Source organism: Thalassophryne amazonica, chromosome 5, assembly GCF_902500255.1.
Source record: "Thalassophryne amazonica chromosome 5, fThaAma1.1, whole genome shotgun sequence".
Taxonomy (NCBI): domain Eukaryota; kingdom Metazoa; phylum Chordata; class Actinopteri; order Batrachoidiformes; family Batrachoididae; genus Thalassophryne; species Thalassophryne amazonica.
This window is the reverse complement of record NC_047107.1, coordinates 109,506,316-109,532,968: the sequence shown is the minus strand read 5'-3', so window position 1 is coordinate 109,532,968 and position 26,653 is coordinate 109,506,316. Positions and strand designations below refer to the sequence as shown.

General features: G+C 41.2%; 1 protein-coding gene and 1 long non-coding RNA gene across 2 annotated transcripts in view; one reads left to right on the top strand and one right to left on the bottom strand.

Moving 5' to 3' along the window:
* The window catches only part of fbrsl1 (fibrosin-like 1), a 744,464-nt gene that overhangs the window by 629,465 nt on the left and 88,346 nt on the right, over positions 1 to 26,653 (bottom strand).
* On the top strand, positions 1,491 to 24,135 carry LOC117511119. The gene is made up of 3 exons (XR_004560887.1): positions 1,491 to 1,571; positions 9,804 to 9,809; positions 24,124 to 24,135. It is a non-coding gene; the product is annotated as an uncharacterized LOC117511119 (long non-coding RNA).

Sequence of the window (26,653 nt, the reverse complement as noted above, 5' to 3'; positions counted from 1 at the left end):
TGTTGTCAGTATCGGACTAATCAAATGCAAATTGCCCAGAAAATATGTGTCCATCAATCATGAAGAAATACAAACAGCGTGGTAGTGTGCAACATAGAGAATCCACATGATGACAATTGTAAGTGAATATTATACTACAACAATGTATTTTTTATGCTTTTCATCACGTTAATAAGAGACTGCTGCATAATACCCTGAAAACTTGCTAAAACAATTATAATGAATAATCCGTGTCTGCTACGTTTAATCTGCGTGGAATTTAATAAATGCAAACCGTATTTCAGACATCTTATATATATTAGTCTGGAACAAAGAGGACAAACAGTGTTGTAAAGAACAATAATCAAGACGTTAAAGAGCAAACTTTACTTTCCTCCAGAACGACATGATCAGGAAGCGAGCGTAGCTCACAGCAGCTCCCATTGAAAATAACAGAGAGACAGCCTGTGATTCTCGCATGTTTACATAAAACAAATGCAATAACAATGTCTATAACCCCAGAGAATATATTCACAAGAGTTTTAGGCACAATATAAAAATAGCTTTATGTTGCGATGTTAATGCTGTTGTCTGTGTGCAGCAGTTAAAGTGCAGCCTGATCAGAGCGTCTCAATGCAGTTCTCAATGTTACTGAGATCTTGCAGCGCGGCGACCTCTCTGAGGCTTTGCAGGATTTGAAACCTGAAAAGGATGGATGTGCCTTCTGGCAAACTGTAGGGTAATTTCATGTTGTCTTTTTAAGAAAATCCTCTTCTCTTCCACTCCACTATGAAGCTGTATATCTGGGGATGCAACAAAAGTACAAAAGGAAAACCTAACCTATGGATTCCATAGCGCGAAACAGATAAGAGTCTGTGATTCTCCCTGGACATGGACACCAGTCCATCACAGGTCACTTCTCCAACCAACAGCAGTATCAGTAAGTATCCTTTCCAAGGACACAGACAAGCAGTTTGTCCAGCAATGAAACCCAGGCCTACTTTTCTAACACTTAAAAATCATAAAAGCCACATCTAATGCTCCCAATGCCTGAATCTCCAACAGTGGATTACAAATTTTACAGAAGTCAAATCACAGTTTGCAAAGGAAACTTTGTCCTTGTCTGTTCTGTTATGACTCATCTGGTCCTGCACACCACTCTCACTGTCTGTTTGCTCACACTGTCTGAGTCACCATCAGCCTTCAGCATGTATCTGTCTCTGTACTACTAATCAGCATCTTGTTTCTGATAGCAGTGCCATTATTTCTCAAGATATCTCATGTCAGGAAAAGATGAGTGGGGAAAAAATGAAGTTCAAAGAAAAAATGAAGATGGTTGGTTGGTTTTTGGTTGGATGGTTGAGTCCTCCCAGGTCTTTGTGGTGACTTACACCAAATGCGATATGTCAGTGAAGGTTGACACCAAAACTGCTCTTAAACAACAATGGAAGGCTTTTGGCAAAGGTCAATGTCAAGGAATTAGATTTTGGAGCAAACTGCCCTATAAATACCCTGGCAAGGTTAGCAAGAGGTCAATTATTTGGGTGAAGGTCTCAGTCACTGGAGACAAATGTCAGATTGTCATAGCTTTAGTGTCTTCACACCAGCGGATAATACCCCTTAGTACCACAAACACGACTGTTACAGTACAGTTACACAAGTCCACTCCATGAAAGTCCATTTAAGAAGCCATCAAAGTCAGAGGGACTTTTTTCTTACCACTGTCGCCTGTGTGCTTGCTCTGGGGGTTGGTAAGGTTAGACCTTACTTATGTGAAGCGCCTTGAGGCAACTTTGTTGTGATTTGGCACTATATAAATGAAAATAAATTGAAATTGAAATTAAAGTCTAATAATGCAGAACCGGAACAGAGTATCAGCGAAGCAGTCTGCTCCTCTATGCATAAGAACTACTAAGAACACATCCTTAGCAAGAAGATCCAAAAAGATTTGTTATCATCCAACACAGCCAATTTCTGACACTCTCTCCCACAGTCCGATTTTCATTTCCAGTCACGCTGCAGAAAATGAGGGTCGTCATGGTGAGAACAGCCACAGAAGCATGCTTTGAAAACAGGGCGCGGCGCTCCCTACTCACCAAAATCTGAAAGACACTTTTTAATCCGAGACATGGTGTTGAATTTAACAAAGCCAATGAGCTGGTGGTGTGCCAAATGTCTTGGCCAGTAAGTGAATGCACCGAGTGGGACTGTACTCAGCGTGGGGCCAAATGCAGCTTACAAATGTTTGAAACAGCACAGAGTTTTCGGTGTCCACAAAGATCCCGCACCCTCGAGGGCAAGATGGACAAAAACTGTCAGCAGCTGTAGATTAAGAAGATAATTTTCTTTGTCACCATTTTAAATAGCATTCAGATTAAGTATTCACAATTTTATACTGCAATATAAAATTAAAATTGCCTGTTATAGCAAGAAATTGTAGGTTTCGAACCATTGTGGCAAAAAAAGACGCCAAGACACAATAAGATACTCAGTTTCCCAGCATTCAGTTCATGATTTAAAGGGCAACTGCTAGTTAGGTATGTATGTTTGTGTTAGTTTCATGGAGCTGAATAAATGTGGTAGACCTTTAACTGTGACTCAATGTCCCAAAAATGACAAAATTCAAAATGGAAACAGACGTACAGTGATGGCATAGGCAACAAGAGAACTACAGACAAAACTGGACACTTTTCACAGAAAAGGACATGAGAATGTCAATATAAAGACATGATGGTATGGAAAGATGTTTTCACTTTGCACTGATTATAATACATGGAGATGGACTGATTGTCTTCCTGGGTGGTTGCGAAGCAGGACCCAAGGCGGTTCTGTGGTGCGGTGGATGTGGCAATGCATGGCACCAGGTAGGACTGTACCGTACGGGTGAAGATAAATGCCACCCAATGAGAAGAAGTTGTATATATTGCTAACCAGTTTAGAAGGAGTTGGAATTTCTGTGCAATAAATAAACCTGTGGCCTACTTCAATTTTATTATTCATCATTTACTTAATTTGAGAACTACAACATAATGACCAATTTATAATTAGATTTAATGAAGGGCCGAAGGCAACTGGTGCACTTATTTCTCTTCACAGTTTAATATTTAGAAGAGAAGCTGTGCTACTGTGCCCATCAGCCAATCCAGCGAATAATACACGTGGTACTTACAGTGGGATAAAAAAAACAACAACTCTGTGCACCGTACAGTGTGTGAGGAGCAAAGAATCTCAGCAGCGACTGATCAGTTTAATCTGCCACTAGAATCGGTTCTTTGTGCGTTCTGAGTGACGGAGCATCAGATAAGACAAAATGATCGAGTGAGGCTCTTTGAGTGGCTGCTGCGCCCGAGCTGCTGGAAGCTCACGATGACAAATTGAGACACGTGTTTTATCCTCCCTGCTGTGAACACACGACACATGCGTCGCTAACGATCCGACAGAGTCTGACAAAGCCGCCGGGTTTCAGATAATCTGAGGACAAACATCGCCCGAGCGCAGGAACTTCAAACGTAGCAATCAAGCTGTGTTAACAGAAGGGTAAAGCGACCCAGAGCTGGGTTCAAACACGTATAATGTATCTTTATTGCAGGGCAGAAAGCTAACAACCTGGCATTCAGCCGAGCTATAAACAGGTCCTGCTGCAAAAATCATGACTCATACATTCCTTTACACCTCATTTACACAACATCAGCAGTGTTGAGTTCGCTGAAATGATTGACTTATTGCTTCTGGAGTGGTGACACAAGATGACAAAGGTGCCATTTGTATTTGACACCTGCTTTGTAGTGAGAGAAGCGCACGTGTGAACGTGCACCGCTGCAGAGCTGCTCAGCCAAACAGCAGCAGCAGCAGAATATAAGTAAATCATTCCATGACCAACACCGCGCGCGCCTGGAGCAGTGTTCTTGGGAATCACACGGTCAGTCTGCTGGAGCATTCAGCCGGAGCCGAACACACACACACACACACACACACACACACACAAACTCAGTGTCACCGAGCATGGACACAGCAGCACCGAAACATGATACACACACACAAAAACCGCATCCTCAAAGCAGAGCTCGGAGCAGCTGTGTGGGGAAACGGCCAGCTCATGATTTAGTGTGAGTCAATATTTTGAGGTATCAAACTAATATTTTCTCTTCTGGTACCACTTCCTTCAATCAGGACACCAGACGGCAGCAATATTAATACCACATGATTATTGTGACATGATTATTTTTGACACACAAATCTGTGCTGGTCAGGGATGTGTCCATGTAAATATTGAACAAGTTGTTGGGTTGGGTTGTGGAAACCAGTGGCTGAGGTGTCTTTGTCTGCAAGGAAAGGTTCACTGACCTTTCACCCTATCACTTGGCTGCGAGGCGTCTGGCTACTGTCGGGAGGTGGGGATGGACCAGTTGTCTGCTTGGGTGGTTGCAATCCAGAACCCAAGTCTGGGTTGTGGTGTGTTGGATAGAGCGATGTGTGGCACCAGAGCACCTGATCCAACCTGATCTTTAAAAAAAAAAAAAAAAAGGCATTGTGTCTGTATGCCACTGCTTCATATTGCACATTTGTTGCTGTTGTTGTTGTTGTGTCGGCTACTTCCATTTGTTTGGGGTCACCGCAGAGGATACAGTCAGATCTGCACTGGTATTTGGCGCAAATTTCACACTGGATAGCCTGCAGAAACACACACAGCCCCTGGTGTTCCAAAGAGGTCTCCCATCCAAGTACTAAGAGATCTGACGGGATCAGGCTTACACAGAGCAGAGCGGCTGCCCGTGTTGCAGGTTTGTGAGAGTAAGTAAGTAAGCAAAGTTCATTTGTGTAGCACCTTTCAAGATAAAATCACAAAGTGCTTGACAGGAATTTAAGAAACACAGAAATAAAAACACAGAAACTAAAAACAACAATAACATAAAACTAGTTAAAAGCAAGTCTGTACAAATGGGTCTGGAGCTTGTCCTTAAAAGTTCCAACAGAGTCAACGGAATGAAGCTGCAGTGGCAGTGGATTCCACAGTTTGGAAGCCACAACCTCAAATGCAAAATCCTTTGGTCTTCTTCTTGGTACAACCAACAGGTTCTGGTCTGAGGACCTCAGAGACCTGCTTGTTACATAAAGGTGCAAGGGTTCACTGATGCAGAAAGACATTTGACCGTGCAAAGCTCTAAAAGTCATCACTAATATGTTAAATTGGGAGCTAGCGAACAGTGGGGAGAGCTCCAAATTTTGCTTGCATCTCCAGCCAATGAGACTGCTGTATCTCAAAAAATGAACTGCAATACAGCTCTTAATCCAGGTGTTGCACCAAAGCAAACAACAGCACTGCAAATGAACAACAAGAAAAAAATATTAAGTTCTCAATATTGTTCCCTTGCAAGTGTAAGAAGATGATCATGCATTCCACGTCTGAGAAGAGCCACATCCTGGCAAATCATTCTGTGCTATTTGTTGATGAAATCACTTCTACTTGTGAGCAGGGCTGTAGTTGGCTTTAGTTGCTTTCGACGCTACACCACTAGAAGGACTTGATTGAAGGCGGCTACAAAAGTAAAAACAAGAAGGTTCATGTCGACTGATCATATCATTAAATTGTTTCCTCTTTCTGTGCTTCATCCTTATTTCTTTTGGCAGGTCCCGTATTTATTGCAGCAGGCGTAGTGCTGCATAGCACACTTGTTTGGTGCTTTTCTGTTTCATTTTATTCACTTTGTGCTGCCCCACTTGCTCCTCTCCATTGCCCTTTGACTTCCTTTTCTGTAGTTTTTTAACAGCTGGAAAGCCTGGAGCTCAGTGAGATTGATAGAGTGATCCATGTTTTAGCTTCACATTTCAAAGCACCATGTCAAGCCAAGAATAGCTCTGAAGAGATTTGAGTATAAAATACAAGTCAAATCAGGTTTGAGAGCATGGGCTGATGCTGCATGTGAGCACATCCACCACAGAACTGGCATGAGTCCTGACTGGCAACCACCCAGCAAGACAACCGGCCCATTTCCAAATCTCAAAAGAAACCAGCTACACTCACCGGCCACTTTATTAGAAACACCTGTTTGATTGCTTATTAACACAAATAACTAATCAGATAACCACATAGCAGCAACACAATGCATTTAGGCATCTAGAGCGGCAGTTGTGTGGATGAAAATACCTTGTTGAGACCAGAGGAGAATGGGCAGATGGGTTGAATGCGCGACTGAGTCATTCTATCATGTCAGTATGGACCAACACATTCAAGGATTCTTACCAACATGTTGTTGAATGTATGCCATGAAGAATGAAAGCAGTTCTGAAGGCAAAAAGGGAGTCCAACCCGGTACTAGCAAGGTGTACCTTAAATTATGATTATTTACAGTTTAAGTATGAACTTTAATATAATTTACTATTAATATAACCAATTGGCTGTTGGACTGGCAATCACTGTGTCTTGCATAATGCCCACTCTGACTGAAAATTGTTTCCTCCCATTCGTTCCTCATTTGTTTTGTTGTACGGTCAGTCACAGTCAGTCAGAGCTGCGTGTCGTCAGAGCGAGCTGCAAAAAGTTTGTACCTGAGTTTTCAGAGGTGGGGTTTGTAGTTGCCATCTGCCACGCCGGTGTTTGCCAACCCGGACAGTGGGAATACCACCTCAACCGGCAACTTAGCCCAGCGACTGGACAGCAACAACGTCCGAGGCCCAACGTGGTGAATTCACTGAGGCCGCGCGCTGCGTCACGAGTGCCGCTTCCCCGAGGCCTCGTGCAGCCACCGCGGATCCATCAGCGCGGAAACACCGAGGCCGCGCGGCACCAGCGCAGTGCAGATCCATCCCGGTGACAAACAACGCAGGCTGTTAACATCGGCGATCGACAAGCTGCTCATAAGCCGACCATGGGGCCTAAGAAGGTTCTGACAGCGGAGGAAGGTGACGATATTAAAAAATCTCTGGACTTTTTATCAGAGGAGATTTCTGTTGTGAAGCAGCAACAGAAATCAATCATGGATCTGGTGGAGGAGGTGAAGGCATTACGGCTCCAGAATGCCGAGAAAGACCGGCATCTGGTGCAGCTGGAAAATAGAGTGGCTGAATTGGAGCAGTACACCAGAATTAACGACGTCATCATCACAGGTCTTCACATCAAACCACGGTCCTACGCACGGGCGGTAACAGATGAGAGCGGAGGGGAGCCCAGTGAACAGGAGGTCAGCTCTGTGGAAAAACAGGTTGCTGATTTCCTCCTATCTAAAGGTATAGAAATGGATTTAAATAACATTGAAGCGTGCCACCCTCTGCCCCGGAGAAATGACGGTGATAAACGAACCGTCATCATGAGATTCATCAACAGAAAACACAAAACAGCACTGTTAAAACAAGGAAGAAAACTGAAAGGGACAAACGTATTCATCAATGAACATCTCACCAAACGGAATGCCGACATCGCCAGGAAAGCACGCTTCTTGAAGAAACAGGGAAAAATCCAGCACACATGGACTTCAAACTGTAAAATATTCATCAAACTGAACGGATCACCAGAACAAGCAAAAGTCATGGCAATAAGGAACATCGAGGAGCTGGACAAATATGAACAATAGTGTTTCTTAAAGTGAGGATCTGGACAAATAAGACCAATAAGGTATGAGGACACAAACACATCACAACACCATGACACAGACCAGAGGAACCTATTCATCTACTACCTATTCATCTACATCTGGAGACAAGAAGGATATAACTCAAAGGATTGCTGATCATGGAAAAGTAGAACTGAGAACATTTAAATACACAGACCACAATGTACTGGACTTGGAGCACGATATAGACCCGGACAATAATTTCTTCTCAAATATCAATGACAGTTGTTGCTATTATACAGATGAACAGTTTAATCGGATCATTAAAACGGATAACAAATTATCAATAATCCATTTCAACAGCAGAAGTCTATATGCAAACTTTAACAACATTAAAGAATATTTAAGTCAGTTTAAAAAAATATTTAACATAATTGCTATATCAGAAACATGGATCAATGAAGATAAAGGAATGGATTTTGAACTGGATGGATATGAATTTAATTGTGTAAACAGAAAAAATAAGAGTGGAGGAGGAGTGGCTGTGTATGTGGATAAGAACATGGATTATAAAATAGTAGACAATATGACAACTGTGATTGATAACTTATTAGAATGTATAACTATTGAAATATGTGAAGAAAAAAGCAAAAATGTATTAGTCAGCTGTATATATAGAGCACCAGGATCTAGTATTGAAACATTCACTGACTGTATGGGAAAAATGTTCTCAAAAACTAATCAAAAAACTGTGTTCATTTGTGGTGACTTAAATATTGATCTGCTCAATCCAAATAAGCATAAAATAACAGATGAATTTATCAGTATAATGTACAGTATGAGTTTATATCCAAAAATCACCAGGCCAAGCAGAATTACATCCCATAGTGCTACCTTAATTGATAATATATTCAGCAATGATATTGAGAATAACACTGTGAGTGGATTATTAATCAATGACATTAGTGATCATCTACCAGTTTTCATCGTTTATAATAGAAACCATCGGCGGAATCAGCCAGAGGAGAAAATAAAATACAGGCGAGTGCGGACAGAGGAAAACATGAACACACTAAAGAAGGATTTACAGGAGCAAAACTGGGAAAAGGTATACAGTGAAAGTGATGTTGATAGTGCATATGAAACTTTTTTACAAATATTTACATCATTATATGATAAAAACTGTCCAATTAAACAAGACTACAGAAAACAAAAAATCCAAGCTCGACCATGGATGACGAAAGGGTTACGAAATGCATGTAATAAGAAAAATACACTGTATAGAGAATTCATAAAACTAAAGACTAAAGAGGCAGAAAATAGATATAAGAAATACAAAATAGATTAACTAATATTATACGGGTATGTAGGAAGGAATATTATAGTAACATATTATATAATAACAAAAACAATATTAAAGGAATATGGGATATATTAAATAGCATTATCAAAAATGGTAATAAAAAACAGAGTTACCCTCAGTATTTCATTGATAATAATGTCAAGAAGGAAAATAAGGATGAGGTAGTCAACGGTTTTAATAATTTTTTTGTAAATATTGGACCAAGCTTGGCAGAAAAAATTCCCGATTCCCAACCTGAGGATTGGGATAATAATCTCATAGAAAGAAATCCCTGTTCAATGTTCCTCACAGCAGTGGATGGAAATGAAATTATAGACATTGTGAATAATTGTAAATATAAAACATCTACCGATTTAAATGAAATTGATATGGTGGTGGTAAAACAGGTCATTGAATGGATTGTAGAACCATTAACATACATCTGTAACTTATCATTTCAAACCGGTAAATTTCCCAATCAAATGAAAATAGCTAAGGTTGTGCCGCTGTATAAGACTGGGGATAGACACCACTTCACAAATTATAGACCTGTTTCTTTGCTTCCACAATTTTCCAAATTATTAGAAAAGTTATTCAATAATAGATTAGACAAATTCATAAATAAACATAAATTACTTACTGATAGTCAATATGGATTCAGAGCACATAGTTCAACATCACTTGCATTAATAGAATCAGTTGAGGAGATTACAAACGCCATAGACCACAAATTACATTCAGTTGGAATATTTATAGACCTTAAAAAGGCTTTTGATACAATTAATCATGACATATTAATCAATAAACTTGAACAGTATGGGATTAGGGGGTTGGTGTTGCACTGGGTGAGAAGCTACTTAAGTAACAGAAAACAGTTTGTGAAGTTGGGGGAATATACATCATCATGCTTGGACAATGCTTGTGGCGTCCCACAGGGGTCAGTATTGGGTCCAAAACTGTTTCTAATTTATATAAATGATATTGTCAATGTTTCCAAAATATTAAAATTAGTATTATTTGCAGATGACACAAGCATTTTTTGTTCAGGGGGGGATTTGCAGGAGTTACTGAGGAGGATCAGTATAGAAATGGGAAAATTGAAAATATGGTTTGACAGAAATAAATTATCATTAAACTTAAGTAAAACAAAATACATGTTATTTGGCTATTGTAATACAGACATACAGGTTCAGTTACAAGTCGAGGGGGTCGATATTGAAAGGGTACATGAAAATAAGTTTCTGGGGGTGATAATAGATGATAAGATAAACTGGAAGACTCATATAAAACATATACAAAGTAAACTGTCAAGAAGCATTTCAGTTCTAAACAAAGCGAAACATATTCTGGACCACAACTCACTCCGCATTCTTTACTGCTCACTGGTTTTACCATATTTACAGTACTGTGCAGAGGTATGGGGTAATACTTATAAAGGTACAACACAATCACTATCAGTAATGCAGAAAAGAGCTATAAGAATTATTCATAATACTGGCTATAGAGATCATACAAATCCACTATTTTTACAATCCAAATTCTTAAAATTCACAGACTTGGTTCATTTTCAAACAGTACAAATTGTGTATAAAGCAATAAACAATTTACTTCCAGCAAATATTAAAAATATGTTTTTTAACAGATCAGGGGATTACAGTCTGAGGGGGAAATTTAATTTAAAGCATCAGTGGGCACGAACAACATTAAAAGGTTTCTGTATTTCTGTCTGTGGGGTGAGGATGTGGAACAGATTGGGAGTGGGGCTCAAGCAATGTCCAAGCATGAACCAGTTCAAACAGCGGTACAAAAATATGGTTTTTTCTGGGTATAGGGAGGAGGAAAGGTAATGAGGGTTAGGGTGTTTTTGTTTTTTGCTTCGGCTTGTAAATATATAGTATTTTGTATGTAAGTAGGTATGTGTAGGTGTATATTTATGTTTGTGTATATATATGTGTATATATGTATATGTGTATGTATGTTGATGTGTATATGTATGTGTATGTGTATATATATGTATATATATATATATATATTGATATCGGTTTAGGTGTGTAGGAATTTATGTGTATATGTGGCAAAGGGTATTACTGGTTGTGGGGAAGAAGGGGTAGGGATAAATAAGCTGATGCTTCACCCTACCCCTTTTCGGACATGTTGGGTACACAGTAGGAACTTTTTTGTTGTTGTCTTTACTGATCTATCTTGTAATTGTTGTTGTATCAAATGTTCGAAATAAACAGTTTTCATTCATTCATTCATTCAAAATGAATGGCAGCTGGTTGCTTTGCCTCTGTCTCTTGTAGCTAATGTAAGCAAAGGGTGATGGGGTCCCAGCCATGCTTCACAGAATTTTAAACAATGCTATTGGAGTGCTCCCTGCTGGACAAACTACCTAATGACACATTTCAAACATTCAACATGTTTTCTATATTGTTAATTTGGTTGTAAAACAAAAGTTTTACACCAATATGTTGGCGAAAAGCTCATATTGGCCAATATTATCAGCCAACCAATATATAGGTCCACCCTAAAGACTTGGATCTTCATTCTCCTGCAACGATATCAGCATCAGCTCTTACCAGTTGTCTCTGAATGATAACTGAATGTCTGTACAAGTTCAACACTTTCCACACACACAGACACACGTATGTCAAGGAGGTCAACGAAACCTTGGATTTTAGTCTTCATTCAGGACAACTGTGAACTGAGGGACTCTGAGGTGTTTTCCCACATGTATAAACAAACAAGTCATTAGACTGCAGAAACTAATCAAAATGTAATTTGAAACAGGTTTACAAAAGTGTTCTCCAGGTATACTCAACAAAAATATAAACGCAACACTTTTGGTTTTGCTCCCATTTTGTATGAGATGAACTCAAAGATCTAAAACTTTTTCCACATACACAATATCACCATTTCCCTCAAATATTGTTCACAAACCAGTCGAAATCTGTGATAGTGAGCACTTCTCCTTTGCTGAGATAATCCATCCCACCTCACAGGTGTGCCATATCAAGATGCTGATTAGACACCATGATTAGTGCACAGGTGTGCCATACCAAGATGCTGATTAGACACCATGATTAGTGCACAGTTGTGCCTTAGACTGCCCACAATAAAAGGCCACTCTGAAAGGTGCAGTTTTGTTTTATTGGGGGGGGATACCAGTCAGTATCTGGTGTGACCACCATTTGCCTCATGCAGTGCAACACATCTCCTTCGCATCATCCGTGAAGAGAACACCTCTCCAACGTGCCAAACGCCAGCGAATGTGAGCATTTGCCCACTCAAGTCGGTTACGACGACAAACTGGAGTCAGGTCGAGACCCCGATGAGGACGACGAGCATGCAGATGAGCTTCCTTGAGACGGTTTCTGACAGTTTGTGCAGAAATTCTTTGGTTATGCAAACCGATTGTTTCAGCAGCTGTCCGAGTGGCTGGTCTCAGACGATCTTGGAGGTGAACATGCTGGATGTGGAGGTCCTGGGCTGGTGTGGTTACACGTGGTATGCAGTTGTGAGGCTGGTTGGATGTACTGCCAAATTCTCTGAAACGACTTTGGAGACGGCTTATGGTAGAGACATGAACATTCAATACACGAGCAACAGCTCTGGTTGACATTCCTGCTGTCAGCATGCCAACTGCACGCTCCCTCAAATCTTGCAACATCTGTGGCATTGTGCTGTGTGATAAAACTGCACCTTTCAGACTGGCCTTTTATTGTGGGCAGTCTAAGGCACACCTGTGCACTAATCATGGTGTCTAATCAGCATCTTGGTATGGCACACCTGTGAGGTGGGATGGATTATCTCAGCAAAGGAGAAGTGCTCACTATCACAGATTTAGACTGGTTTGTGAACAATATTTGAGGGAAATGGTGATATTGTGTATGTGGAAAAAGTTTTAGATCTTTGAGTTCATCTCATACAAAATGGGAGCAAAACCAAAAGTGTTGCGTTTATATTTTTGTTGTAGTTTGAAACACAAGAAAAAAAAAAAATGCTAAACCAGCAGCTCTGGAAGCAGCACACAGTATGAAGTCTCAAGCAAAGCGAGCACAAAGTTGTAATTATACAGAGTGGAGAGCAATTAGATGGATCAGGGCAAGCCCGTTTAAATGACACTTTGGACCGTTCATTACGCGCTGAGCTATAAACGGAGACCGTCAGATGTCATGGAAGCCCGTAAAGGGCCTCTTGAACTGCGTGGTCATCAGATCTGCCTCTGTCCTCCTCCTCTGGCGCCTGTTATCAAATGAGGCAGCGTGTGCAACGTGATACACGCTGTGCAACCAGAGCAGCAGCCAGCAGTTACAAGCACAAAATATATTACCATCACCATAATGGGAATCCATAACAGTGATTACCAGAATCTCTCCTGCAAGCTCGGCATGCAGAGGAAAGCAGCTCTGTGAAAACTTTATTATCTAATCACAGTGCTGAGCACGGTGTCAGCGAGGCGGACGTATTTTTGGAATCTAATGACTCAATTGAAACTCTGATTCTGGGAGACACATGATTGAAAATCATTGTGATGCAGAGACATTGAGTGTTATTTTCAGGCTGTCACTCCAGATGTCAAAATTGAGGAACTGTGATGAAATTCTGCTCATCTGGAGTGTTCCCATACTGTATTTTAACACTTGGAAATAAGACCGCTGTCTGTCCTGATATATCAAAGCTTGGCTTCATTCAAAGCAGCCAGCTGGATCAAGTTTTGCTGCTCTCTAATACTCTGTTCCGCTATGGTTGGCACTTGTACAAGAAAAGGGTGAGCGCAGTGCAAGCCCAGCTCTCCGTGGCATTTAAGCAGCCTCTTATTAGCATTTCAGAACGAGCCAAAGCAATAACAAACACCATAGGTGTTTTCATAGCAGTGGATATGTGACCATACCCACGATGAGAACAGTTTTACCCATGCCCATAGTTTAGCCCATGATGAAATTTCTCTGTCTCTCATTTAATTAAAAAATAACAAAAAGCAGTTTAAAGCTAGAGAAAGCTAGAGCTGGTCGTTCTGGAGAGCTAGCAAGAGAGCTAGGAAGATTTGAAAGTAGCTCCTCCTCTAGGTTCCACCCCCTCCCCCCTACCCCGTCAGTGCTCCGTCCAAAGCCACGCCCCCACAAACTTGAATGCGCATCTGACGGTGGGACTCAGCGGGGCAGAGAAGAGCCGGCTTAGCCATTTCAGCATCGACCAAACTAGCTTTTGGGCTAATACGAGCTACAAAAGTAGCCAAGTTGGCAAATCTTATATGAAAATAACAAATCCCCCCAAAGCAAAAGTAATTACCTGTCCAAGAGAAAGAGCGCAACCTCTGCGTCACTTTTTAGGCCCTTCAGATGCCTCAGTTGTTTCCACCAAGAAAATGCAGCACCGATGTTGAGTCTTGTCTGACCTCTTGCTTTATCCTGAGTCTTTTTCATCGCAGCCTTTTCTGCCTCCGGCTTTCTTTTCCTTGGCTTTCTGTTGGGGTGAGCTGTTAAACGTAACGGTGGAAGTGGTAGTTTCGTCTGTATTCCCTCTGCCATTGTACCGAAGTGAATTTCTTTAGCGAAATGAGATGAGTGTGCACGTGCGGGGTGGGGGACGACAGATGGAGGCCTTGAGCCTGGTGCTACGAGCAGGAAGAACTAGACATGAAGGCATCTAATTGGTTTTTTGAGAGCGGACCGCGGGGCTTATAGTGGTTGGAGTTTTATCAATCCTACAGCTGCTACAGACATCTGATTTTTTTTTTTGAATACATAATGTATTGACTACTGTTCGGATACACGGACCATTTCACCCAATATAACAAAAAGTGTTTCTGAACAGAGTTACCTACCCTCGCTTTAATATTGTTTCTTGTTCCACTGCACCAAAAATAAGTACCCAACTATCAAACTGTACACTAGGGCTGTGTAATTAACCGAATTTCGATTGCGATACCGATATTTGTATCAAACGATCTCCAAACTCATATAATCGAGTGAAACGATTTAAGGGCCTTTCATCAGGCCAGTCCATCAATGTGTCCCAAGATGCATGACATCAGATGCGTCGCTTCGGAAGTGGCAAGGGTGTTGTGTGGGCCGCTGAAGAGGAGGTACTGCTGGCCCACCACCACCAGAGGGCACCCTGCCTGGAGTGCGGGCTCCAGGCACCAGAGGGCGCTGCCACCTCACAGGAGCAGCCGGGGTGACAGCTGTCACCTACAACAGCTGTTACCAATCATCTGATCCGCAGCGGTATATCTGCAAGACGTCATCTCCACTTCTTTGCCGAGATATCGCTCTACCGAGGAGGTAACGTATCCAGCCAATCATATTGTCTTTTGACCATAAATACTTTTTTGCCTTCACGCAGAGAGTGAGTAGAACAGCAGGAGACTGTATTGGACCCCCTTTGGATAAGTACTCACATTCCTGCACTAACAGTGTTTTCCTGACGAGAGGTGGAGGTGGTTTTTCCACCATACGTGTTGCTGGGTGCAGGCGCACCCACATCTGACTGTTTCTGTTCCTCGCCAGCAGTACCAGATCCGACAAGCGGAGGCAGTGGCCACCTGGGAGTTCGGGACTTGGCGGCTCCAGTATTCCCGGGGTTCGGTGGCGGAGGAAATCGTGTGGTTCCGGTTCTGCTTTGGACAGACGTCTCCTATCTTCGAGCCTGCCCACATGACACCTTTGTGATTTGACTTTATTGTCTATTATCGTAATCGGTTGTGTTTGTTGTGCTTATTTCACAACAGTAAAAGTGCTATTTGACTTCCTCCATTGTCCGTTCACCCTGCTGGGAGAAGCTTTTTTTCAGCTACTTTTCGGAGTGACGCCGACCGAGGGAGGACTGACGACTTGGTGAGATATCGATCGAACCGCGACAGCGAGCCAATCCGCACGGAGAAGCCGGCCTTCAGGCATCATTCCTGGGCAGAGCGAGGCAGGCAGCCGGGGTGATGGAGCAAACCCACTCAGTCCGAAATCTCCCACTTTTTGGATATATGTGAAGCCACAGTTTGCCCAACGGAGTTTAGTTCTGCAGCTTTATCAAGGTGAGGATAATGTAAAAATAAAACGTGATGTTTACTGAACTGCTGTGAAGGTTTAATGATTGGCTAACATTAGCTTAGCCTTTTAGCACAATTGATCTGAGTGAACGCTTTAATTTGTAAATGGTTCAATCTTTTTTATTTTTACTAAATAAAGCTACAGCTTTTTTTCACACATCACAAAAGCTCAACTTTAAATAACTTATTTGTTCAGGCGTTTTTTTCCATCGTTTTCCCCCGTTTTTTTCCCCCTTTTTTATATATATAAACTGTTTAGTGTTTCTTTATATTTAAAGAAATATTTTTATTTGTCCTAATCAGGAACATTTGCTGTGCAGACAACCAAACTTCCATTGATGAGCTGAACACCACGTCCAGTCGAAAGAAAACATCTCTGCTCTTCAAAATAGGACAAAAGTGTCTTCAGCAACACCACCAGAGTTCAAAGCTGCAGAAGAGACCTTCATCTGGTCCTGAGAATTCAGCATAACATCACCTGCTTCTAAATAAAAGGCTCTTTCAACAGCATCTATTTTATTATTTTTAAAAAAGTTGTTTCATTTTATATTTTAACAATAAATGAATGGATAAATTTATCCAAAAGGAGATAAGGAGACGTGGTCAAGGGAATGATGACAAAAACACAAACTAATGAACATAAATTGAAACAAAAACAATGCAGCCGCACTAAGTCAGGGAGATGCCCAAAGACACTGACCAACTGGTCAGTGACAACAGGGAAGGGAGAGGAATACAGAAAAATAATATATAATATGATATTTTTAATATTTATTTTATTAATTTTATGTTTTATACAGGTACGATACAGTACATTTTCAATTTGGAGGTTTTGTGCACATTGTCTATAACAATTTTTTTTTTAGAGTGAGAGAAATGCTGAATAAATGCATTGTGTAACTAAAAAAAAAAAAATCGTTTGAATAATCGTGATTTCAGTATTTACCTAAATAATCGTGATACTGATTTTTTCCATAATCGAGCTGCCCTACTGTACACTGTATTATCACAAACACATACATATACCTTTTTCAGGGTTTTACCAGAGTGTATGTGTGTGTGTGTGTCACTACCTCTGCTCCCCTTGTGCTCACCACTGGGGGCAGCAGCAAATCCAATAACAGAACACTCAACACAGAAGAAGCCAACTGTTGTCAGCGTAACTTAGTGTACTTAGTGTAACTCTTCTGTTCTGTTGTTGTGTTTTGACTCCTTCCACTCACTCCCCTTGGGACGCAAACTCACAGTCTCTGACATGGGAGGCAGACTCTCTAACCAGAAGATCAAAACCCAGGGATTCCCCAAAGATTCCTTTTGGGAAGTGAGGTTTACTGACTACTATTGCACAGCGTCTCCTGCAGGCCTCTGTCACACCTACCTCTATTCGACATGTTGACTTTGTTTATGACGAACAAAGATACATGTTCTTGTTACCAGACTCACGAGAGGCTTGTGGCAACCTTTGAACTTTAAGGGCGATAGTTTGAAGATGTGGATTTATAACATTAAAATCAAACTATCCTACATTAAAATCAAGCAGCATGGTGACTTAGTAGTTAGCACTGTTGCCTCACAGCAAGAAGGTCAATTTCAATTTCAATTTATTTTCTTTTATATAGCGCCAAATTTTTTTGCCAGCTTGCACTAGGCCGAGACAGACGCACTTTTCTCTTCTCCCTCCCTCCTTATCTTTCCTGCTTCTGTGGTGTGTTGTCTGTGAGGCTGCAGCTTTGCTCTTCTGGAATGACAAAAGTGGATCTGTTAAAATGGTCTCTGAACGCAATTGACACTATTTTTTCTACAAGACATTCGGGGGCGGAGGACCCGATCTGTCTTGCCGGGACGCATGTGATGGGTTACATGATGGACTCGTGGAGGAGATGGCAGGTCATGTGCCTTTACATGCATTCTGTGGAGGACGTCGAAGATGTGTACATATTCGGCTTGTTGGTGACCGGCTTTCTGCTGTGTGGAGCGGGCACTATGCTGGTTTACTGGAAAATCAAGAAAGTGGAAGCAGCTTTGATTGGTCCTTCCAGGCTGCCCTACATGATTGATTCGACTGGGAAGGCAGTGGCTGCGCAGTCGGCGGGGGTTAACCGCGCGTTGGAAAATATCTCGAATAGAATTGCAGCCCTGGAAACCCGCTCTGACCGTCTGTGAAGATCACATTCTACATTCAGATGCATTGAGAGCCACTCTGTTCTCAGAACTGTGGAATCTTTCAGGTGTCTGCTAATCTGGCTATTCATTTGGCTTCCCCAAATACAGCTGCACTTCAAGGTCGCTGTGATAAAACCTCCTCAGAAGATCAACACTTAAGCCTCGCTCCCTGGTTGTCCCCCCTCCCCTCAGCTTCTCCAGCTCTGACGCTGACTGTGTGGACTGTTCAGACTGCTCAGGGCTGCCCCTCCCCCCTCCAGGATTGTCGGACAAGGCCGTTGACGGCGCCAAACAGGCTGCCTCCGGAGTGTTCTGATAAACTGGACCTTTTCAAATCTCGGTTGTCGTCCTGTGTCCTTGTTTTTGTCTGTGTGAATATTGTTTTTCTGTGCTGATGGGGATTTTTTTCCTCATTGCCGCTGTGTAATGCAGCGGCTATGAGTTTTTTTTTTTTTTCTCCTTTTCCCTCATGTTTTGCTTTTCATATATATGTTTATGTACCGGGCCGGCCTATGTGTTGTGTGTTGTGTGTGTGTTGTTTGTTATGGGTCGGTGTTGGTTTGCTCAGCCCTGCTGTTGACCAAGGCAGGGATGTACATCTGGAGCTGGTCCCCGGGCGCCTAATGGCGACTTCTGCTCCTACTGGCAATTAGGATGGGTTAAATGCAGTAGACATATTTCATTGTGCAGGGAACATGTTCTTCTGTGCATATGACAATAAAATTCCTTTGAATCCTTAAATCCAAATCACAACAGAGTTGCCTCAAGTTTGACCTTACCTGTTTCACACAGGTAAGGTCGAACCTTACCAACCCCCAGAGCAACAGTGGTAAGGAAAAACGCCCTCTGAGGAAGAAACCTCAAGCAGACCAGACTCAAAGGGGTGACCCTCTGCTTGGGTCATGCTACAAACATAAATTACAGAAACAATTCACAGAACATCAAGGTCATGGGATCGATTCCCACCTGTGGCCCCGTGTTTACGTGGGTTCCCTCCAGGGGCTCCGGCTTCCTCCCACATCTAAAGACATTCACATTAGGTGAACTGGAAACTTGTCAGTAGGTGTGTGTGCAGGTGTGAATGCGTTTGTTTGTCGATATGTGGCCCTGCGACAGACTGGCATCCTGTCCAGGGTGTACCCTGCCTCACGCCCTGTGACTGCTGGGATAGACTCCAGCCCCCCTCAACCCGGTCTTTAGATAATCGGTTGAAGATGAGTGTGTGTATATAGTTTCTTTTGCAGAAACATTATTTCAGCTTCTTCAATCACTGAAATGTTGGATGTTAAAATATTTCAAGAGGCTCTGCAGTGCCCTCTGGTGGATGTTTTGCTGAACACCTTTGTCAAAATAAAAGATGTATGGAAGTATTTGGGCAGTGACTGCATCGTTTGAAAAGCATGGCGAGATTTACTTTTGTAAATGGAGCATAAATGACCCTTAACTGTGATCGTGTTAGCATATGACTGATTGAATTTTTACAACATTCGGCACATTTTCTTGCCTATTCCCACCAAGATCTAAAGATGGCTTTATCAAAAATGAAGTCACTCACTCAGAATAAAACAGGTGGACCCGAGTGAGACCACAGTGGGATGTAAACCACTGAACTACATCATATATGATGAATGTGTGAGCACAGTGTAGTTCTTCACTCCTGTATTCAGGATTTTCTTTTAAATTGTCACTGTCTTGTACATTCTGCTGTGCTGAAGTATTTTCTGTTCCACAGAGTCTCGGATGTGAGTGCAGCTCCTGAATTTCTCCCTTCAGCTTAATGCTGAATGACAGTTAGAAAAGCAGAGGAACCCTGAAGAGTCAATTTGAAGCTGGAGTGACATTTCAAACTCTGCTGCTAAAATGTTAGGGAGGGGAAAAAAAAAAGCCATTCAATCAGACACCAAACTCAGCTCTGGGAGCTTTTCCTTCTGAAAGCAAAGCAGCTTTCCCTGAGATTGTGTTCAGAGGCTGAAAACGATGATACGCTTAAGCACAACTGTTGTAGACTGAAACCACCAGCACCGCTGTTTTCGGAGGGGTGATAGTGACTGAATGTGAATACTGTGCATGGACGTACATTTGTAAATGTTGCATTTCCCTGTTCCGAAATTTGAATATGTGTCAGGATTTATCTGCACGTGTACACTTGTGTTTAATGTACATGTGCTTGTATAGCGAGGTACAATAATGTGCATTATAAATATAAAACTGAAATAAGTAACTACAGCACACACACACACACACACACACACACACACACACACACACACACACACACACACACACACACACACACACACACACACAGTATTGAGCAATTTCTTATGAAACTTTTCATATGAACCCAAGATATTTAATGATTTTGTGGTCAACTTAATTTAATGTTTTAATATACATCCATTGCAACATAGTCCAAAAATATATTGTTATATTATATTGTTATATATTATTATAATTTAATTGTGACCCGCCAAGGGACTGCAGATGTAAATTTGCTTTAAGCTAACTCTGGTACAATGCATCAAATGGAAACATTTAAGTTCTTTATTGTACATGGTCCCTTTACGTATAAATAAATAAATAAATAATGTGTATATGAACAGTTGTATGCAAATGTTTGGGCACCCCTGATAATTTTCAGGATTTTCCTTTATAAATCATTGGTTGTCTGGATCAGAAATTTCAGTTAAATATATGAATGAATGAATGAGTTTATTTGGCACACAATTCCAAAAAAAAAAAAAAAAAAAACAAATAAAAAAAAAAAAACTCAAAACAAAGCAACTTTACCAAGATCTCGTGTGGCTGAAAGGGTGAGAGCAGAAGCAAAGTAGTATTTTTATACTAAAAAAATAAGAAATATATACACACACATGCACACAAACAAAATTTCATAAATATTATATACGAGGTCTATTAGATAAGAAACTGACACTTTTATTTTTTTTTTTAACTATATGGATTTGAATGACGAGCGATTACACCAAACATGCTTGAACCCTCGTGCGCATGCGTGAGTTTTTTCACGCATGTCGGTGACGTCATTTCCCTGTGGGCAGGCCTTGAGTGAGATGTGGTCCCGCCCTCTCGGCTGAATTCCTTTGTTTCACACGCTGCTCGAGACGGCGTGCGTTGCTTTATCAAAATTTTTTCTGGACCTGTGAGGAATATCCGAGTGGACACTATTCGAGAAATGAAGCTGGTTTTCGGTGAAAAGTTTATGGCTGATGAGAGATTATGGGGTGTTTCTGTGGGTGTAAGGACTTCCCACGGAGCGGGACGTCGTGCAGCGCTTCCAGGCGCTGTCGTCGGCCTGTTTCGACCTGAAAACATCCTAATTTAAGGCTTAATTCACCCAGGACGTCGTGAGAGAACAGAGAAGATTCAGAAGAGGCCGGCATGAGGACTTTATGTGGACATTCCACTGTTTAAGGACATTTTTTAATGAAAGATGTGCGCCGCGACAGGAAAAACACCTCCGTGTTGAAAACCATTTGTAAAATTCAGGCGGCTTTTGATGGCTTTCAACAAGTGAGTAACTGAGAAATTGTTTAACAGCTTGGGCATGTTCCAACTTGCCCGTTAAGGTTTCCAACTGAGGTGTTTTTCCTGTCGCGACCCCCCGCGGTCGGGTCCGGCCCGACATGCGACTCTGCCCGCACGTTCTTTCATTACAAAATGTCCGTTAACAATGGAATGTCCGAATAAACTCCTCATGCCGACTTCTTCTGAAAGTTCTCTGTTCTCTGACGACTTACTGGGTCAACAGAGCCTGAAATGTGGAAGTTTTCAACTTGAAACGGTGAGACGCTGCTGCCTCGAAGCGCAGATCACCGTCAGGCGCCGTGGGCCGTCCTTACGGCGACACTACCAGACCAAAATCTCTCATCAGCCGTTAAAATTTTTACCGAAAACCAGCTGAATGTATCGAATGGTGTCCACTCAGTTGTGCCTTACAGTTTTGAAAAAATTTTGATCAAACAAAGCAGCAGTCTCTGAGCCATTCCTAAACAATGAAAAAATCGACGAGAGGGTGGGCCACTCCTCACTCAAAGACTGCCCACAGGCGAATGACGTAACCGACAGGCGTGAAAAAACTCTCGCATGCCCACGAGGGTTCAAGCATGTCTGATGTAATCACACGTGATTCAAATCCATATGGTTTTTGAAAAAAATAATAAGGTCGGATACTTTTCTAATAGACCTCATACACACACACACACACAGTGGCTTGCAAAAGTTTTCAGCCCCTTGGTATTTCACACATTTTAATTTGTTTATGACATTTCAAATACAAAAAGTAAACCAGGCTTCTCAATATAAAAATTCCTAAAATTATCTTCCTTAAACTCAAATTGAAAGTAAATCTCTACAATCTGACATACATTAATTAAGAATATAAAAGCCAAGTGATGGGTTGCATAAGTAATGGGCCCCTTTGGTATAACAACTGTAAATAATCAGTTTTATTGCCAGTTTTCTTCAGACAAGTCAGGGGATGGATACATGAACATTTCCAATTCACTGAATATGTCTTGGACTTTATTTACATCAGTTATGAAGAAATACAAACAGTATGACACTCTATGGTAAATCTGTGTGGAGTAGACATTTCTGAAAAACTAAGTGACTGTGCAAGAAGGAGAAGAGTGAGGAAAGCCACCAAGACACCCAGACAACCCAGAAGAAGTTATAGGCTTCTGTGGCTGTGATTGAAGAAATCCAGAATAGCATTAGTCTTCCTCAGGACCTGTCTGTTAGCGATAGACATTACCCCGGCCTGCTGACTTCCTGAGATTTTTCCAGCAGTTTTAACAAGACTACCGAGATGACTCTTATTGGAACAGTTCACGTTTACAAACCATGCAATACAAAAAGTTAAAACAGATTCAATAAAACTTCTATAAAAGAGAGTCATCATCTCAGAAGAAACATGGAAGGTTCTCATCTTCCTCAAAAAGAAGAATCTTTGCTGAACCTTTTTGGAGGTAACATCAACATGTGGTTCAAAGCAAAGTTTATTATCAAGGACCACACTCAGATATTTGTAGCTCTCCACCATCTCAAGATCTCAAGTACATCTGAGATAGAGTGGCTCCATGCACCCTGTGTGTGCAGCGGCAGAGAGGGGCTTCACATGCACTAACAGAACTAGAATTACATCTGAGTAACCAGTGACTCAGCTTCACTGGGGTGCTAACTTGATGCTCTATGGTGCACTATTGTGCACCGCATTTCCTTTTACCGCAGAGCTGGGCACTGGGGTAAGGGGGTTGGATTTATCCTCTTCATTACTCATGGGTGTGTTTTGTGTACAACATGAAAGAAAGAAACCAGAATGTCATCGGTCATCCCCTTTAAATGGGAATGCGCCAGGAGGAAGGAGGAGGAGAAAGAGGCTTTACTGTCATCTATATACATAAAGGGCTACGCACGTCTGTCTGTCTGTCTATCTGTCCGGGATAAACTCCCAAACTATAATATGCAGCCCTAAAAACTATATACAGCGAGGAAAATAAGTATTTGGACACCGTGCGATTTTGCAAGTTCTCCCACTTACAAATCATGGAGGGGTCTGAAATTTTCATCTTAGCTGCATGTCCACTGTGAGAGACATAAGCTTAAAAAAAAAAAAATCCAGAAATCACAATGTATGATTTTTTAAATAATTTATTTGTATGTTACTGCTGCAAATAAGTATTTGAACACCTGTGAAAATCAATGTTAATATTTGGTACAGTAGCCTTTGTTTGCAATTACAGAGGTCAAACGTTTCCTGTAGTTTTTCACCAGGTTTGCACACACTGCAGCAGGGCACACACTGACTGTCCTGTACAACCCAGTTTGCCTTCCTGTCTGAATACATTCATTTTATGTTTGTAAAATTGCAATGTAAAAACACTGAAATACACCACTACCTCAATTTTGATTCATTGATATTTACATTTACTGTTACCCACCTTTTGTGTGTGATTTTGTTATAAATTTGATTGCAAAACAAAGTCTGCATGAAGGACTTCAAATGTGTTTGTCTTTTAACCAAGTATTTCCACTTAGTTTGGGGAGTCCACCTCATAGTTCTGCTGGACAAAATTTAGCCCATTACCTATTATATTTATAAGACAGCATTACAAAAACAAATGTTGGGCACTTGTTTTGATTAAAATGATTGGCATTTGGCTTAGGTCTAAAACAGGTTAACCCGGGCAGCGCCGGGTACCCCAGATAGTTCTACATACATACAAACAACTCTGCATTTACTTCATCATAGTTAGACACAATCCAACCACTAGGAGTGCTCTGCTGTTCAGAAAGCAGACTCAGTTGAGAGGTTTTATGGCAACATAACAAAATCTCCCAACCTTTCCTGTATAATTTCCTGTATTGTTTATTGTGTCGGTAGCATGGCCCTTGAGGTTTCTTGAGGGAGTTTTTCCTTACCACTGTCGCCTGTGTGCTTGCTCTGGGGTTAGTAAGATTAGACCTTACTTGTGTGAAGTGCCTTGAGGCAACTTTGTTGTGATTTGGCGCTATATAAATGAAAACATTGAAATTGAAATCACCAGACTTGTGCCAACCTGCCAGAGGACATCAGCCCACCAAAGCTTCCAGAGGGGAAGCAATGAAGCATTAAGGTGACATTTTGTATTTTTCTAACAGGACTTTGACCTTGAAGATGTTGCCAAGGTAAAATTTTGTGGAATTGGAAACGAGTGTTGGTGGAGGTTTGCACTCTCCACGCGTGGTGCTCTAGTATTACGTTTAATAGTTTATTTCAATTCATCTTTGGTGCGTATATGCAGGGTGTGCACCTATCAAACACACTGCGTGCCACACTGCGGAATCACCTTGGAACCTGAAAGACTATCACTCAGGCAGACAACCAGTACATGGCCACCTTGTTAAAGCAACAATCACTCTGCCACAGCCAGGTGGACTTCAGTCCACTCACATTGGACCACATTTATTCACCTCTATTTACACACAATGCCACGTCGACCACTGCCTGAGGCATATTTGCTTCAGTGGCAAAACTTGCAGCCTTGTTGAGTGCATTTAATTTTTCTATGTTGTGTTTGAAAAATAAGTCTTAGTCATAAGGAAATTCTCATTGTTATTATTGTCATTAAAATATCTACAGTGGCTTGCAAATGTGTTCAGCCCCTTGGCATTTCACTTTATTTAAGTCATTCCAAATGCAAAAAGTAAATCAGGCTTCTCAATATAAAAATTTCTAAAATGATCTTCCTTAGACTCAAACTGAAGGTAAATCTCCACAACCTGATACAAATTAATTAAAAATATAAAAGCCAAGATGATGGGTTGCAAAAGTAAACAGCCCCTTTGATATAATACCTGTAAATAACCAGTTTAATTGCCAGTTTTCTTCAGACAAGTCAGGAGATAGATACATGAACATTCAGTAAGTTATATCTTCTATTATACATTCCAATTCTAAGGTAGAACTCGACTAGTGTATACAAACGTATATCTAAAAAAAACAAAGAGTAGAGCCACTTAGGTGCCTGGTCTTGAGAACCAGGGATGGTAGGTTACCTAGTATACTGTTATATAGTATATACCTGTATATTGTTTACCTAGGATGTAGACTTGAAAAATTAAATTATAGCTAGTAGGCTAAGCTCTAAATATGGTTATTTTATTATAGAAACAGAAGCTATGATGTAACATGTTTTAGGTATCTATCTAAAGTTCACCCTGCTAGCTTTCCACTAGGAAGACAAAATCCATACTCTACATGCTTTCTAATGGAAACCCCAAACTTAGATACGATCTACATGAACATTCTGAAGTCACTGAATATGTCTTGAACTTTATTTACATCAGTTATGAAGAAATACAAACAGTATGGCACTCTATGGTAAATCTGTATGGAGTAGATAGTTCTCAAAAACTGAGTGACTGTGCAAGAAGGAGAAGAATGAGGAAAGCCACCAAGACACCCAGACAACCCAGAAGAGGTTACAGGCTTCTCCGGCTGTGATTGGAGAAATTGTGCATACTGCATGTTTTGCATTTTGCATCCCCAGTTATACAGCTTCATGATGAAGTGGTATAGAGGAGGAATTTCTTTCACCAAGACATTAAATCCAGGCTTGCATCTCAGGTGTACCTTCTGGCAAATTGTAGCTGAACTTTCAGGTCTTCTTTTTAAGAAAATCCTCCTCTGTGCCACTTCATCATGATATAATTTCTATCAGGTTGTAGAGATTTATTTTCAGTTTGAGTCTAAGGAAGATAATTTTAGAAGTTTTTATATTGAGAAGCCAGATTTACGTTTTGTATTTGAAATGGCATAAACAAATTAAAAGGCGTGACGTACCAAGGGGCTGAATACTTTTGCAAGCCACTCTACAGAAGTGGACATTTACTCATATGGGTGGGGGGCGAGGTGCAGGTGACTTTCGACCCCTTGCGTTCTGGTTACACACTTGCACCATCTCTGTTAGCAGGAGGAAAACAAAAAAACAACCACAAATTGCTTCCTGATTGGCCTCGAAGAAGGGTGTGTCACACGAGTTGACTGTCGAAACACACGTAATGTGCATTTTA